At 43.8% G+C, this 16,940-nt stretch overlaps 1 long non-coding RNA gene across 1 annotated transcript in view; it reads left to right on the top strand.

The window, feature by feature from the left end:
- The first annotated feature begins 4,328 nt into the window (after nt 1-4,328).
- LOC146445597 (uncharacterized) overlaps nt 4,329-16,940 on the top strand; it is a 33,140-nt gene continuing 20,528 nt past the window's right edge. The window contains exon 1 of the long non-coding RNA XR_014852715.1: nt 4,329-4,507. This is a non-coding gene — a long non-coding RNA (uncharacterized LOC146445597). The remainder of the gene's footprint in view (nt 4,508-16,940) is intronic.

Below are 16,940 nucleotides of genomic sequence, written 5' to 3'. Positions count from 1 at the left end.
TCCCTTAGTGCAAGTGGTAGGAGACAGCTCAAAATTATACATATTAAAGATAATTGAGAAACTTTCAGGGCCAGTGCACTGTCACCCATAGTTCATGACCACCAGCAAAGAATGATGTCAGACATTCACTTTGAGGACGGGAAAAGTAACAGCCTGCAGAATGCTTGTGGCAATCACATTTCTTTTACAGGCAGGAATCTCTTTCCAGGGGAGAGCCTTCTGGTTCAATTGAAATAAAACAAGCAGGATCACCACCCTTCGATGGGAGCATTGAAGCTGGGATGAGAAACTTCGGTTGGAATGTGGAAGCGCAGGGGTGGCTCAGAGAGAGGGATGGAGTGGTTCCCTTCTGCCAGGGTGATGCTTACCCGGGATTGAGTGACCTGAGCCATAAAACCTGGGCCGTAAAGGCGGTCAGAGCCGCGGTGCCGTGGCGGGAGGGCTCGGGAGGAGGGCTGAGCCTCCCGCCCTGCCGCGCTCCATCCCTCCATCCGCAGTGCGAGCAGCGGCCGCGTTGCGGAGCTGTTGCCCCGCGGTGGCGGCGCTGACACCGCGCTCCCGTCCCGCGGCCGCCAGCATCCCGCGGGAAACACGCAGGAAAGGCAGGAAAGGGAGCCCGCCTGTGCCACGGCTTCTCCTGGCGAGAGGGGACGAGCTCCGCGGGCGAGTGCCGAGGGGACGGATCGTGGGTATCGTCCCCGGCAGGGATCCCGGCTCAGCATCCCGAGCGCACTGCGCGCATCTTCCGTGCGTGCGGCAGCCGCGCCTCGCCCGGCCGGGTGGCACCTGGCCGAGTGTGCCCTGTCCCCTGCGCCGGGGTGCGGGAACCGGGCAGGGCTCTGACCTCTTCCCCTGCCTCGCTGCACATGAGCCGCTGCGGTCCTTCGAGGAGTCGGTGGCTGAAACAATTTGCTGACAAAACCCCATAGTTTTGCCCTAAGATCTAGGGGCAGGCTTCTGGATGGGGTTTGCCTGGAGTACAGTTCTGTGGCTTCTTGAGCAACAGGCGTCGGGCGTGCTGAGGAGGCGGCAGGAAAGCTGATGGTGACGCTCACGGCATGCTGTGATAAAAGCCAAGAGAGGAGTTTTGTTGCTGAGGTGACTGGGAAGGGCTTGGTTTTCCCAGTAAAGTTGCAGAGTGAAGACATTCCCGACACCAGTGCCCACTTCTCCTTCTGTGTGACATTATGGGCAAGACTCCAAATCCAGCTCATGGCTTAGGTTGAGAGCAGCAGTACCAACATTGGTCATTTTATTCTTGCCATGGTCATTTTCTTCTCGCTGAAACCCTGGCTGTACAGAGCTTCATTCTCACAGTGCTTGCTCTGTGCAAGGGGATTTGCAGTTCAACAAGTCTTGCTCAGGTCTGCAATAACTTCTGATGCAGGGAAGGCACCCTAATCTTGAGCTGAAAAATATAAGCAAAACATAAAATGCCCAGCTACACCCCCTGCCTGTTCATTTCAGGGGGTAGTTGTTAAAAATGTGTACTTTGCTTCTCATTTTCAATGACCTGGATTTAGGTGTCAGCTGCTGTCTGGGATTATCCTCTCCCTGCTAGGCCCAGTCACCCTTCCTAGACGCAGGGCTGTTTGCATTAGGGATGTCTTGCCGGCCAAACCCTCGGGCTGGAGTTTGTTTCCTTTGTGAAGGAACAATGTTTGTGCTGTTGGCGATCCCCATCCCACTGAAAACCCTCTTCCTACTCCTGCTGTGACGATGACAGGCTCCAACCTGGGACAAATCCATGGGAACAGTGGTTTGGAGGGCAGTGCCTCAACCCTTTCACGCTGGAAAAGCAGCATTTGCTGGAGGGAGTGAGGAGCTTTTACCTTGGCTCCGGCCCACAGGCTTTCTTCAAAATATCCCTTTCACATGGAAATTCCTGCCAAGTGAAGATTGTTGGCTCTGGCTGGCATGTCAGCCGCGGCATGACACACAAAGGTTGTGTATCAGTGGAAATAGGTGACACAAAGGAAGGGGAAGGGGTTGGTTTGGTGCTGGATGCTGCAATCGGCCAGCAGCGTGCAGGGAGTCTTTGTGGCAGGGCTGGGAGAACGGGGAGTGAGTATAGCAAAAGAGAGCTAGATTTATTAACATTAATTCCAAATAATCAGTTTTCTGCTGAAGGCAGCACCACTGATCTCAAATTTCCCTGCCTCAGAGTCACTGCTCCAGTCCCTTGCCTGCTCCACGTAAAGCCCCGGCCAAGAAAGCACACCTGCATTAACTCTGCTGCACGTAATTTATTGAGCCACTTGTACCACAATGATTTTTTTGTTCCCCATCACCAAGAAGAGTAACTCCTAGCATGGCCATCCTACACGTTAGTTTTTAATTGACACTGCACTGTGCAAACAAGGCAGGTGCTGCTCTGTGGTACAGCAGTCCCTGCCTGTGCCATGACTGTCTTTGGAGATTGGCCTATGCCAAATTCCTAGATTTTTCTATGAAATCAAGTCATACTTTGAGAAATAAAGTTAAAGACAGAAAGGCACCACTTGGTCTCAGCTTCCTTACCCCAAACCAGACAATCAGGCACTGAGTATCAAAAGCATATTGCAAATTCCCACCTGAGGTGTCTGATGTCTGCAACATCTCACAGGAACATTGAACTTTTCCTGGAAAAGGCAAGTTATATCTCAAGGGAAGAAATACAGCCTGTGGAGGACTCTCACTGTGGACCTTAAAGTGTAGAACTATTGCAGCATGAGCAAGGGTGAAACCAAGAGTGATTCACTCCTTCTGAACCTCCTCAGAGATTCTGGGGATCTAGTATCACCAGCTGAACTTCTTTTTCTGTATGCATCTCTGTGTTTTGTTATACAGTCACTTCCATCAGCTTATCAGGCTTGACCTCTTGCAGCTGAGCTTCCTCATCATCTTGCTTGAAAGGCTTTTTGAGAACTTTTCTTAGAAACTTTCAAATGGTTGCTTTAAATTTTATTCATTAATTAGTGAGGCTGATAAAGAAGTGCGAGGTGCTACACCCTCTGTAGCTGTGGAAGTTGCAGACATGAGGACATCAGAGAGCCTTCCAGTTCCATATAAGACCAAAGAGGACTTATATGAATGAGGGAGATCGACTTTTTCATGGGCAGAAAGTGATAGGACAAGAGGAAGAGGTTTTAAACTAAAATAAGAGAGATTTAGATGGGACATTAGGAAGAAATTCCTGACAGCCACATCTCCCAGGTTGCCCAGAGGAGATGTGGCTGTTCCATCCCTGGAAGTGTGTAGGGCCAGGCTGGACAGGGCTTGGAACAACCTGGGCTAGTGGAAAGCATCCCTGCCCATGGCAGGGGGTGGAACAGAGTGAGCTTTGAGGCCCCTTCCAACCCAAACCTTTCTGGGATTCTCTGAAGTTATTACAATGTGATTTTGTGCATGCATTGATTTCAAATTAAATTGTTTATTCTCTCCTTGAAATTTCTTTTGTAATTTTGGGGTTTTTTTAAGTCAGCCTGGACAAAAAGAAAAAGACTAATTTTGAAAGTTTGGCATTCATTGTATTACTTTCTTTTCTTGTTTCTGGAATGCAATGCGAATTTTACCCATATCTCACTTCAGTTCTGTGGCTATCTGGAAATTTATAGGGAATGAAACCAGAGCTATTGAATTTCTGTGCATTTTAAATATCTGTCAGCATCAGCTTCTGGTGTTTGCCACAGGCTTGTACGGTGCTGTGTCTCCATGGGAAGCTTGCAACAAGAGAACTCACCACACCTGAAACCTGTTTGATAGGAAAAGACAAATATTGATGGGCTTGGTTCTTTTCCTCTTTTCTGCTTATCCTTTCTTTTTCATAGCTCTCTGCTGTCCTCTCTTTTAGGCAAACATGCCTTACCCTATTTCTGTCACTCACATTTCCTTCCCTCTATGCTGCTCACCTCATTGTGAAGCCTTAAATATCTCTTTTGCTGCATCTCAGTGTTCATTAGGACATTTAGGCATCTTCCAGCTGCTCCATCTGGGGTTTTTAATTGGAACAAGGATGCCTGAGGGGGAAAAGAGGAAAAGAGAAGATGAGGGAGCGAGTCAGGTGTGGGTAGGGCAGAATACAGATTTTTCACAGCTGTGAGAGGAAGGAGCTTCCCTGCAAGCCAAGTAAGAGGGGGAAGAGACAGGAGGGAGGCAGGTGAGAGACAGGTGAAGGGAGTTTAAGAAACCCTGATTAGTTAATGTTTGTCAAGTGCTGCTGAGATTGCAAAATCATCTGTATTTGCCAATCTGCTAATCGGTATTTTGGGGAGTGTCCTGGTTCATGCAATCATGGGTGATTAATCACAGCTGACTTGTCAATAGCAAGGGCTGATGGGAGTGTAATACAAAAATTAGGCAGCAATTAAGGTTAACATCCTTCTCTTCTCTAGAGCAGAAGGGGGTTTTACTTTAAGGTTTACTGGGTTGATTTGGAAGATTCCCAGTTTGACTGGAGGGAGCTTCTCCCACAGCAGGAGGATGCGCTAGCTGTCCCTGGTGTTCTCCCTGCCCTGGTGCAGAGAAGGTTGGTGAAAGTTCCTCTCTCATTTCTGGGATGTTTCATAACAATATCTGATGGCACTGATAAAAATAACAGAGCAAAGAACAGCGTTACAAGAACTCCTAAACAATCCTGTGTCATGCCAGAAGTCTCACTTCAGGTGCTATAAAAATCTCATCCCACATGGTTTGTGTGAATTGAATATAGAGATTAGAGAAAAAGGAAAAAGCAGTGGGTAGTGAGAACATTTTGGGGGGCCCAACAGCCATCACCACAGTCTGTGTGAGCTGGTCTTTCAGGTGTCCAGCTGGGTCTGGTATTCAAAATTCACATGATGACAGCAGTAATGGCCAGGGAGAGAGATTGCTGCTAGAAGGAGTGTGTTTGGTCATTTTTAGAACAAGAGTTTGTGTTGTTGTGGTGGGGTATCGGAGTGAAAATCAAAAGTGTAGTGCAATAAGCCAGTGATGGTGTTGGATGGAGGGATGAAGTTGCTTCATGGGCATGGTGGAAGTTCTCTCAGAAGAGAAGACATCTGACAATCAACAGCTGCAGTAGTTTTTGTTTTCCCTCTGTCTGCAGGAGGCCAGCAGCCCTGAGCTAAGTTATGCTGAAATAATTTAGAAATTAATCTCTGTCTCAAAGTCTTAATTCTGTTGTATCCTAAACCCAAAATACTGTGCTTCAAAGTGACCCGAGTTGGAGCCATCTGAGGTGTGAGAGATACTGGCCTTGGAGTAATGACAGTGAGGGTGGTGCTTTTGAATGCAATGAAGTTCTGGCTTTGTTACCTGCTGGCTGCAGAGTTTTCTGCTTTTGTCTTAGTGTTTGCAAGTTTGAGGAATTTTTTTTAAATTAATATAGCCTGGTTTTGTTGGTAGTTTGACACAGCTGGTTGCCCTTCTGAAAAATCTCAGTGCCTCATGTATAGCCTATGATAAGTGTTTTGAAAAAGTGCTCTCTCCTGCTCCCTCCCATACCTTAGTTTGTCTACTCTCTCTGGAACTGTAATTAGAAGTGGTATTGCTCAAGAGCAAATCAATCTCCTTTTCAAACACAGGCAGGACAGAGTATCACTTCTTTTAAGAGAGAAATCAGAGTTGAAATATGCATGCTAACAGGACAGTTAAAAACCACGCTGACTTTCATCTGCTGCGGTAATGTTTAAAGCCAGGAATGACATGCAACTTCATCACCATTTCAGTGGCAATGAGGTGAGAACAAACCCAAACCTTTGCTGCTGTTTGCAACTTTCTGTTAAGGCTTTCCTCATGCCTGTGATGCAGCAGCACTGTTTCCCTGTGTGATTCCAAGGAGCTGTGAAAGTAATGCTGTGTTTGGGATATCCTGGTGATTGAGGTTCTCCCCCTGCCCCCGAAGAAAACTTGGTTCTCTGGGGTCAAACCCTAAATATGTCAAAGCAAAGCTATGAACTGTGGCTAACAGAGTTTTCAGAAGGGATGTGGCAGAGTGTTTTTTCTTTCTGGGGGTGTAAAAGTGAAGGATTGACATAATTTTCAGGGAGCAGAGAGAGAACAAGTATTTCTCTTTGGAAATAACAGATGCAGGACTCCTGGGTGGTGACCAGAACAAGGATATTTGGAGCCTCCTAATCCTCCTTGCTGGGGAACAGCACAGCCTCCTCGGGTCTGTGTGTCCACTGGTAAAGAAGGGCATGGAGGAGTCCCAAAATCCTTAGATATCTGGAAGGGCCTTCCCCTGCTGCAGCTCCTGCTTGGCAGGTAAAGAGCATCTGCATAGAAACACTCACTGGTGTCCTGCTAATCTGCTCACTTAGGCACTGCAGAGGGGAACCCTCAGCTGTGAGTCTGGCAAATTAACATCAGCTGAAGGATCCTCTTCTTTGGCTCTGAGATAAAACTGGAAAGTGTCCAGTGGGTTTCTCTGTCTGTGGTGCAGTGGAAATGCTCACAGATGCTTTTGTCCCCTTGAAGTGCTGATATTGTAAAATACAACATAAAATTTTCTTCTTTTATGCAGTGGTACAAGGCTCTGTGTGATTTAGTAGTACTATTTTGAGCTCTATTTTTTCAGGGAAAATAAAATTACAACCCCCTGTTCTAGCTAGTATTGATGAGAAGGTCACCAGGTTAACTCTTGTTTCTGTGGCTGATATCCAAGCCTGAGAGAGTAATTTTCAGTTACTGTGCCTTCTTCTGTTGCTGTCTTTGAAAGCCACTATTTCCTTTTCCCTCCACACCAAAGACTATATAGGGCAAGGATGAAGCCAAGGATGCTGGGCTGGTGGGAAACAGGGCATGTTTGGACACCGATGCCCAAACATGAACGTTAAGGTGAGTTGGGATGCAGGAATCTAACCTGAGCAATCTGTCAGAGGAACCTTTGGGATGGGCTGGCTGCTGGAAAAATGAGTTGCTGCAGGTAGACTGTGTAGTGGCACCTCTGGTGTCACACAGATCTGCCTCACAAGTTGCCTGCCCTACATACTCTGACCTATATAGTAGAAGCTGAACCAAGTTTCACACAGAACACACTTTTCACTGTCATGTGGGAACACAGGCTCTTCAACAAGTTGTGTTTGTGTGGAAAACCTGAGTTGTCTGTGTTCTGTTATGCTGATTGTTTCTAGTGGGTTCCTGAAGTCTGCCTGACTCCTGACCTTCAGCAGATCCTTTAGGACTTTCCTAGTGGTGACTTAACTGAGATATTTTAAGGTGGTGTGTTTACAAATATGTGCTGAAAAATGTGCAACTTATTCTCACTGACCATCCCCCTATCCCTTCTCCCACTCTTTTATGTGAAAGCTAGATACTGTCAAAATAGCAAAATCTGTAGGATTTGACTTGGAAGGTAGCTTGGATGCTCTGCTTGGGAATAACACCTTTTGACTTGTGTTTTTCCTGTCATCTTCTGGAAAATTATTCTTATCTCAAAATATATCTTTATTAATAGAAATGCTCTTCCTGATTAATTTCTTAAATGAAAGTAAATGTCACCAGAGTTTCTCCACATCAAAGTATTCACACAGGCACTTTTAGCTCTTGCTTTACATATTCACGAGATTTTGGGGGAAATACTGTTTTAATCAAGTATGGGTTTGAGTTTTTTGCTATTGTGGAGGGCAGTTGTACAGAAATGCTTCAGATTTTTTTTCTTTTAACCTTTTTCGTGCTTACTTATGTAAAAATGGGGGGAGGAGTATAATAAAGCAGAAGAGGCAAATCTATCAAATTGTCTTTCCTGTCCTCACAGATTCTTCTCTAGGTTTAGAAACAGTTATTGAATCTCCTCTTGGATCTGCAGATTCTTCAAGTTTCTCCCTGTCCTATACCACTGAGAGAGGAAGGGAGCAGACTTTTTTTGGTTTTAGTAGCAAACTGATGATTTCAGGGCCAAAAAAATAGTATGGACATCAGTAATGTGGTTTTTTTTTTTTTTTCCTTTTTTTCTCTCCAGTATTTCACAGGGATATATCCCTGGAATGCATTTTTGTCAGGAAAAAAATTAACTCTAAGTCCAACTTCCTTTGTAAGTGATCCAAGGGGCTGATTATTGTCTGTCTGCACTGCCAACAATCTTGGTAAACCCAGACCTGCAGTTTCACTTATTTCACGTTATTTGTATGGTCTGCCTTAAAATTCATTCTATTTCAATTACACAGGACAGCCAAAAAATAATGTCTTTCAGCATAATTGGGCTGGAGCAGAATAAATAAAACAATATCAGCAATTGCTGCCTGTGAAACTTGGATTACTTGGATTAATTTTTTTCAGCTTAAGTTTTTTTTTTTGCAGTGAATTTCATATAATTATGCTAGATTCAGCAGGAGCAGGGTCACAATTTGGCTTTTGTTTAAGTTTTGAAGGATGATGCATCCTCAAGCCTCTTTCAGAAATTTGTTGCAGGATTAGGGCTGTTTGATTTTACATTATTGACTCTTTTTAAATTTGATATACGTAGATGGATTTCTGGGACCAGCAAATCAAGCTAAGAGAAAAATGTCCATGCAAACTTGAGGAAATTTGAATGTATTTTAACAGCTCATGGATATGAATATTCAGCTGCTCATCAGTAATTTTGCATGACTTAAGACCCATAATTGCTTTAACTCTATGCTTCTGTAGGCAACTCTTTCCTAAACTGTCCCTGCTGTGCCACACTGTATGTTTGGCTATTTTTTAATTGTGGCTGTATTGCATGGGTAGCTCCTGTGTAATTTGCTGTCTGCTGTAATCTTCAGACATAACCCACATTGTAGGGCACAAAAGAAAATGCTGCCTCATCTTCAGTTTCATAATGATAAAGCTTTTTGATCCTCCTAGTATTTAATTTCTGTCTTTCCCCTCAGATTTCTTCAGTGTGAAAGCTATTTTCTTCTGTGAGAGAATAAGGAGGGAGTGGAATCTTGGAATTAAGGGCAAGCCCCCATTTAAACCTGTGTATCAAATGCTAAACCAGAAATGAATTAATTGCTTTAAGATAAAATTGGTCTTTGACTGAAAACATGTTTATCATACACTGCTTAAGTAACCAGAGCATCATTTATTGATGGGAAGTGATGAAAGACAAGGTTAGTCAGTGCAGACTTGATCATGAAATTGCAATTTTATTAATGGATGCAGAATCTTATTATTGTTTTCCAGAATATGAAAAAGAGGCAGGATATCTGCGGCTGTGGGTGATAGATAGCTCACTAAGCTTTCATATAATTTGCTTAAATTCAGTAGGTTTTGTACAGTGAACTTCAGTGTTTACAGGTTTGTGAGACTCTAAGCCTTGTACTTGGAGAACAATAATAAATTTATTGGCAATTCCTCTTGGGAATGGCACAAAAACGTGTCTTGAGAATTGCATAAAAATGCCAGGAACTTGGAAAAGCATAGGCATTTTGTGACTTTTGAGGTACAAAATAACATCAGCTCTAAAGCCTTAATCCCAAAGTATAATATTAAAAAGGGGGATTTGCCTAAAGGGAATAAGAAAAAAAAATAAATTCATGCTCTGCCACAGATTGGACCAGAAGCAAATGCTGAAGAGGGAGCTCATCATTATTCTCTTTTCTAAAATAAGAGAAAATTGAGGGACAGCAGCCTTGATCTTATTGAGAAGAAGATTGAAGTGAAAGACAAGGTTGGTTGTTCTCGCTTCAGAAGGGTCTGAAAGCTAAATTGCAAAATCAATTTACTGTGGTTACTGCAACAATTAAACTGACGTGATGAAAAGATGGAGGAGGAGGAGGAGGATGGATCAGAGCATCCACCCCCACAAAATATCTGTGTGTGCAGGTGGCAAGTGCTGGAGCTGCCAAAGGGAGAGCTGCCACCACTGCCTTTCCTCTAACATGACAGGCAGCTATCTCCTCCCCTTTCCATCTCCTCCTGAGGTCCGTGCTGCTTTCCCTACTCAGCTTTCCCTCCTGTGGCAGCTTGTGGGGTTTTTAACCCCCTAATCCTGTTTTTTGGGTGTCCCTCAGACCCGAGCCTGCCATCCTGCTGGTGTTTGCACACCACAAGAAGACATCTGCTGCCCACCAGCTCCTGCGTGTGCCGGGCGCAGTTGACTGCTCTCCCATTTATATTAATTGGACATGCTGTATTCTGCATACACTGCTGATTACCCTCATTTATTTCGGCTCCTAAAGACCCGAAGATTTCTGTTGCTTCACCCTCCCTGCATTGTTTTACTCATTTGGCTCCAATTAGCCTCGGCTAATGAAAATACATTACACCGAACCTCTTGTTACCCCGTTGCAGTTTCTAATGACATAATTTGTGAGTTTTGAGCCTTTTCAAGTAGAGACATTAGGAATTGCATTACAGTTTCTTCGGTGGAGTGGAGAAATATTAATTGCAGGCATCTGGGCTCCTTCCTTTAAAGAAGGCTGGTGATTTTTACTTAACTAATAAATGTTGACATAATCAGGGAGCTATCAGCACCATATGTTGGCCTTTTGTGAGATGCAGATCTTATCCCTGCCCGGCTGGGTAAGGAAATGCTTCAGTGTTAGCACCGTGTCTCGGTATATTTTTAAAGCATCACTCAGCACAGGCAGATTGCTGCGAGAGGAGATGAAACCTGTTTTTGAAAGCAGGTGGGCTGCTTCCCCAGCCATCCAGGTGAGGTTATCTTTAACGATAAACAGATGCCAAAAGCCGCGTGTGCTGCCATGCTTATCTCGCGTGGTGTTTGCAGAGCCCCTCTTTGTCAGCAGAGCTTTGCCCTGGGGACCCTGAAGGAGGGGGTGGAAGGGAACCAGAGCCAGCAGTCTGTTCCAGTGGGGTGTGCTCATCTCCTCTCCCTCCCTTTTCCTTTCGGGGACAGCGTGTGCAAACATCGGGCCCTGAGGATGCTGCTGCAATTAATGAGATTTGAGGGTCGAATCTGAAGGAGAGGTGTGCTTCTGCCCTTCACGGAGGGATTGAGGCAAAGCTCTCGCCTCACCACACCACAGAATTAATTCAGGGGGAAAAAATGTATTGAGATTAAAAAAAAATCATGGATGTGGTGCTTACTGCCAAAAGGCAACAGTAGTACTTGATTGTGCTCAGTCCAAGCTGGGTTTTGACACAGCACACTTCAGTGTTGGAATTTGTGCAGATCCTCCCTCCTGTTCCTTCATTACCTCTTGACAAACTTTGTCTCGACAAAGAAGCTTCCCTCCATCTGCCTCTATTCTTTGCAAGGGTTTCTCTGGCCTGGACTCCTCTGAATTTTTCTGAAGGCTTTTCATGGCCTTGTTTCTGAGAGAAAGTGGGATGTGATCTGGGGGCAGCTGCGTGGATAAAGCTGCCATACCTCATGGATGTATTTCCACTGTCAGTCTTCAAAACCTGTAGAAAAAGAGGTTGTTTAGCACATAAGTAGCTGCTAAAAAGGAAGGGGGAAGGTATGGGGAGGCATTATAAACTGTGGCATGATTTGAGTGACTGCCTGGTAGCATTCCACATAGACCTCTTTGTCTGAGGCAGCAGTTGGCTGCCTGACAAGGACTGGGAGGATCAATTCTTCTCCATCAATCACCCTCTCCTCAACATCGGTGCTGCCACAGGTTGGGCCTCCACTGCTACTGAGATGGATCAATTTCCCCCAGCGTGAGGTGTTCCATTTCCCCAGTAATGGGATCAGTCAGGCCTCCCCAGCCCCATGGGTGTGAGGAGGCTGTGTGGGGTGGCAGTGCCTCGTCCTTGTGCCCAGGAGCTGCGGCTGGCACAGCTTCCAGGGGCACAAGGACTTTTGGGAAGGACAAGTGATCCTGCTGGAGCAGCACCCAGCTTTGTGAAGTGTCACCTTCTTGTCATCACCCTTGGTTTCAGGTGTTTGTGTTGTCTGGCTGAATTTTTCACCGTGGATTTTATGGAACAGCAAAGTTCAGTACTTTGCTCCTGAGTCCCTTGAAATCCCTGTATGTGCTCAGAAGAGGTGAGATGGGCTGCTGCTGTATTTATCCTTCTTTCGTTTTGGCATCAGCAAAAGCGAGAATTATTTAGGAAACCCATTATCACATTGCACTCCAAAAGCAGCACACAAAATGTGTTTACTTGATTTGTTGGTTAATATCCTTTATTTCCTGCCTGAAGGTAACACGGGAGTTGATATGTCAAGAAGACAAGCTGTGTGAGAAAAACGTATTTTATTTATTTTCTTTTTAATGAAATGGTGCCCCCTTCAGTAGCTTGTCCCATTTTAGCATTAACTGCAGGTCCTTCCTCCACACACAGTAATCCAGAAAAATGCAAGCCTATAGTGTCCCCGGAGGTAACAAAATAATGTTTTTCAGTAAATGAGAAAGCTGCTTAGGGAACAGTCCCAACTCTAAACCCTTACATGTGGCATGTCCCATCTTCCCCAAAAGAACTGCCACGAAAACAAGAGTTGTGGGATATAAAAGCACATTTTTACCAAAAGAAGTTTTAAGGAGGAGCAACCTTGCTCTAATGGATAAACCTGTATTTTCCTGAGGATGAGAGGAAGGAGGGGCTTTGCTCAGCTCTTCTGGGCTGATGGTTTGAAAAGTAACAGTAAATTGTGTTGTCTTTTGTGACGGGGTTGGTCCTCGGGGTGAGATGGATTAGGGTCTTTTAGCAGGGTTCTTGGTGGCCTGTGTGGAAGGTGGGGATGTGCTGGGCTGGTTCTCAGTGGCAGCTCTAGCTTTGGAGCTGCAGGTACGTTTTGCTTTGCTGGCTCTGCCAGGGGATGTGCAGAGCAGTGAGGGGCTGGAGCTGTGCAAGGGAGGAAAGGAGAAGGCGGCTGAGGTGCCACTGGAGGAAATTTGGCACATGGAGGGGGCAGGGAGCCAGAAGGACTTGTTCTCCTCTGCTGGCAGGGTGACTCCAAGCATGTGAAGCGAGGAAAATCTACTTGAAAAATGAATTTTTAGATGAGAAGTGTCATTTGAGTAAGAAAGCAGAATGGGACTGCTCTTCTCTATTAAGATGTGACACCGGCATATACAAACACACTTTGGGGTGTCCAGAGCACCATGACCCAGTTTCTTCTTGATTCCTTTCCCTGCTCCTTTACTTTTTTTTAAGTTTTGGAGACGAAGTGCTAGAGTACAAGATAAGAACAGAAATCATTGGGCTGCTTTCAGCTAATGTACACTATTCCTTTAAATAAACCCAGCCTGCCACAGAGTGGAAAGCTAAGTGGGGCAAAAGGAAAAGAGCCCGTGAGAGGACAGGCTTATTGATCCCATAATGAATAGTCTTGTGTTAATCTTGCTGAGGCAGTGTCTCAAGACTTATGGCATTTGGCTGGAGGTAAAAGACGTGTGTGTGTAAATTCATGTTTCCACAAAGTGTTCCAGCCATGTTTTGATGTGCTGGCTGAAATATTAAGGCCAGGCTAAATCAAAGCTGGCTGCATTGGTTTGCCTGCTCAAATCCTGCCCCCACCTGCTTTTGAGGGCAACAGGAGATTCGTCTCAGGGATGTGTGATTGTCCCTAACAGGAGGGCATGGACCATGATTATGCTAACTCTGTTTGAATCAGGTGGCTGAAGAAATATTTTTAAACGTTTAACCTGAATAAAAGGCTTAGCCGGCAGTAAAAGCCATCTCTGGTGTGCCCTTGAGTCCACATTTTGGTGACAGCCTGTGTGTGCATCCAGGCCAAGACCTGATCTCTGTGCAATATTCCACATAACAGCTGGTGATTCCAATGCAAAGCTAAGATTGTGTCCTCTCCACTCTTTATTAAGGGTGTTGGCAGAACCTTGTATTTATTAATTAACCAAACCTGCACCCACTGTAACTGGAGGTAAATCCTGTAATTTTGTGGCATTGAGCTGTTTATTTGAGGTTAAAATCTGGCCTAGTGGCCTTTATTTGAATTGGGATTGAGTATTGAATTGAGTAATGCCACCAAGAAATTTAAGTGCAAATGTCCTGGGGTCATGTCCTTGTTTAGATGTTGCATTAGCCCTCCCTATTTTTAATTGAGGTTTGCTCTGTCTGGGCCCACTTTACATTCTTCAGTGTAGGAATAAAAAAGTTTTGAAGAGTTTATTTTTCAGAGGTTCAGTGTCACTGTTCTTGCTGGATTGATAATCTTAATGGGTTATGTTTGGAATGGTTCCAAATTCTAATTTTGGAAATTGAATTGTTTTAGTGATTAAACAAAGTAACTGAGGGCATCACCCTATTAAATAAGATATTTCATGCATATGATTAATTGTAATCTCAATGTAAATCGTTTTGATTTAGAGATTAATGTTGATTCTTTGCTTCAAATTTACTGTCCATTTGTTTTCTTAATTAAAATTAAAGGTAGAAGACAGATAGCAGAAGAACCTCTTCAGGATGTTGATGTTCACTTTGTTAAATAGAACATTTTTCATTAGGAGGCTCAGAAGTAATAGGCTTGGTATAACTATATTAACCCTCAGACAATAGTGGATAGATTGTATGGGTTTTCTATTGCTGGCTAAGCTTGTCATGCTTTAGATCACTTAAAAAATATTGGTAGCTGATCTACTGGCTTGAATGCAGTCTCTTTCAAAATTAAAAGGTAGCCTTTGAAAAATAGCTTCCTGCTTTTTAGAGAGGAAATTTCTCCATTGAACTACTTGAAGAGAGTGTATTTAAAATTATATCATGTTCCCAAGTCAAAATAAGAGTGTGTGGGGGTAGAGGGAATGTCTCCTGTTCCCCATCACGCAGAGCATCCATACTTGGTCCTGGTCCAAATGGATCCAGCATCATATCAAGTTTTATAAATGGTTATCTTTTCATTACTCAGCTGTTGAACTAAATCCACTGGAGTGTGTTAATGCACTCTGTTATCTCTGGGTATGAAAGCCAGAAACAGTACAGGGGCAGTATTGACACAACACTTGTGCTTCCACTATGTACTGAGTGAAATGTACATGAAATACTTTATAACACATAGAGAAACCTTAGAAAGGATTTGTTGTGTTCGTGCAGTGAAAATATAGAAAGGTAACAACATTGTAAACATTTTAGTGCAAAGGCTTTTGGTGAAAATGCATATCACTGATAAAGCTAGAAAGCTGCTTTGTCTTAATGGGGTATGTTATGATACAACATGATGATCTTAATTCATCTTAATAAGAATGCAAATTATTGCCACAGCAAAGCAGTATTGAAAATCACTGGAGATCAAATAGTGACAGCCAATTCCCCTCCGTCACCACTCTGATGCCTGATTGTGCTTTACAGCAGCAGCATCTTGTGCTTGATTTCTAGGAGATCTTGAGATAAGATTGATCAAACTACAAAGACAGAGAAAACCTGAAAGAAGTAGTTCACCAGAGAGCAATCAAGCACAAGGAAGTAATTGGTGATGGATTGCTGACGGATCTGATCCTTGGCTGCTGCTTTTTTTTCTATGCTGCTCCTTCCCAAGATGTGTTTTGTATGGCATTTGATGCAAATGAAAGCTTCTCTGCCCTTTAATGTGTAGACCACCTGCCCTATAGCAAGGTAGAAATTATCTGGCTCACATCTCGAGTCTCTTTCGTTAAGCCAAAGTCCTTTGAATCCTCTCCTTGCATAACTATGTGTGATCAAATTATATCCAGCCATTTTCAGCTGTAAGTTTTTGGAGCTGGGGTTTGTGAGCTGCAGCTCTAATGAAATAGCTTTTTTTCTCCTCAAGAAATGAAAAATTCATTCAATGTGAAGAATATAGTTGCCATTTCAATAACAACCATTTAATATGTAAAATTTATTGAACTGTGCATGGTTCAAAACTCTGTTCTGCTGCATTCCTGGCACTGCTCATGCAGTGACCACTGTTAAATGGTCTGCAGGCATACACTCAGTCTAGCATTTTCTAGTGTATTTCTCCTATGAAACCTCATTTAAGCTAGCATTAATATAGGGAAATCCTCCATCAGTTTAATTTTCCAAAGAGTTTGTTCAAAATTTAAGGCGCATTTTCAGAAATCCTCCTATAATGTTTGTTGGACATGCAGTGTATCAACATAACACATCAGTGAGATACAAGATTAAAACCAGCTCTTGCTGTCTCCAAATGTGCTTTCTCACATGGCCTGTAGGACTAACTTGTTTTCTAGATCTGTTGCTGGTTGTAGTTTACCTCCCCACACTGTTTAAAATTTCCTTCTTTGCTTCCCAGAAGTGCAAGTTCTGTGTGTTTGAGGCAAGCAGGGTTTGGGCTCTGGCCCTGACTGCTCTGGGTCCTTGTCAGTGGTGCAAGCACAGCTGGATTGGAGATGGCACTTGAATGTTCCCTCTGCTCTTTGGTTTCCCAGAGAAGTCAAAGATAATTACAGGGGAATGCTGCCCTAATTTAGGTTTTATTGGAGCAAACCTGCCACTTTGTAACCACTACAGACAGAGCTGTATGCTCCTACTGTTCCTAGCAATGTGCAATTTCCTAATTATCCTGTATCAATGGAGAACTTCCCATGGAGATCAAGGAGGAACAGAAGAAGTGCACAGAGTACCTGTCTATTTATCCTTTCAAAGACCTTCTAAAGAAGGAAAATGAAGCCCTTGGTGTGCTCTCCCATTGGGTGCTCCAGGAGGATGGGGACACTTCCCCTTTTGGTGAAGTCTTTACATGAGGGAGTAAATGCATCACCTTCTCTTTAGGAACAAGGTCTTGCTTTCCTTTGTTTCCTGTCATTATATGTGAACCAATTTGTTCCTGATGCACTTTGTCCCTTTCTAGTTAGCTCCGTGTTTTGTCTTTAATACACTGTGATTAATGTTGGTTCTTTTGTATTCCTCAGTCATGTAAACTTGTTTTTGACATATGATTTATGTTTCTTTCTGTTTTCAAGTGCCTCTCTCTGGCACAGCCGTGATGGTCTTGCTATGCATTCTGTTCCTCTCTATCAGAAGAAAAGCTGTTTTGCTTAAAATAATTATGTATGTATATACACATGCTTTTTTTTTTTTTGATTGCTTTAATTCACAGTGTTATTTATTACTCCCATATGTCAAATTCTCAATTGCTTCTCTTCTAGTCTCCTGTTAGTCAGGAC

This window comes from Lichenostomus cassidix, chromosome 1 (genome assembly GCF_008360975.1).
Source record: "Lichenostomus cassidix isolate B80296 chromosome 1, HeHo_3.0, whole genome shotgun sequence".
In the NCBI taxonomy this organism is placed as follows: Eukaryota; Metazoa; Chordata; class Aves; order Passeriformes; family Meliphagidae; genus Lichenostomus; species Lichenostomus cassidix.
This window is presented reverse-complemented; position numbering and strand designations above follow the sequence as displayed.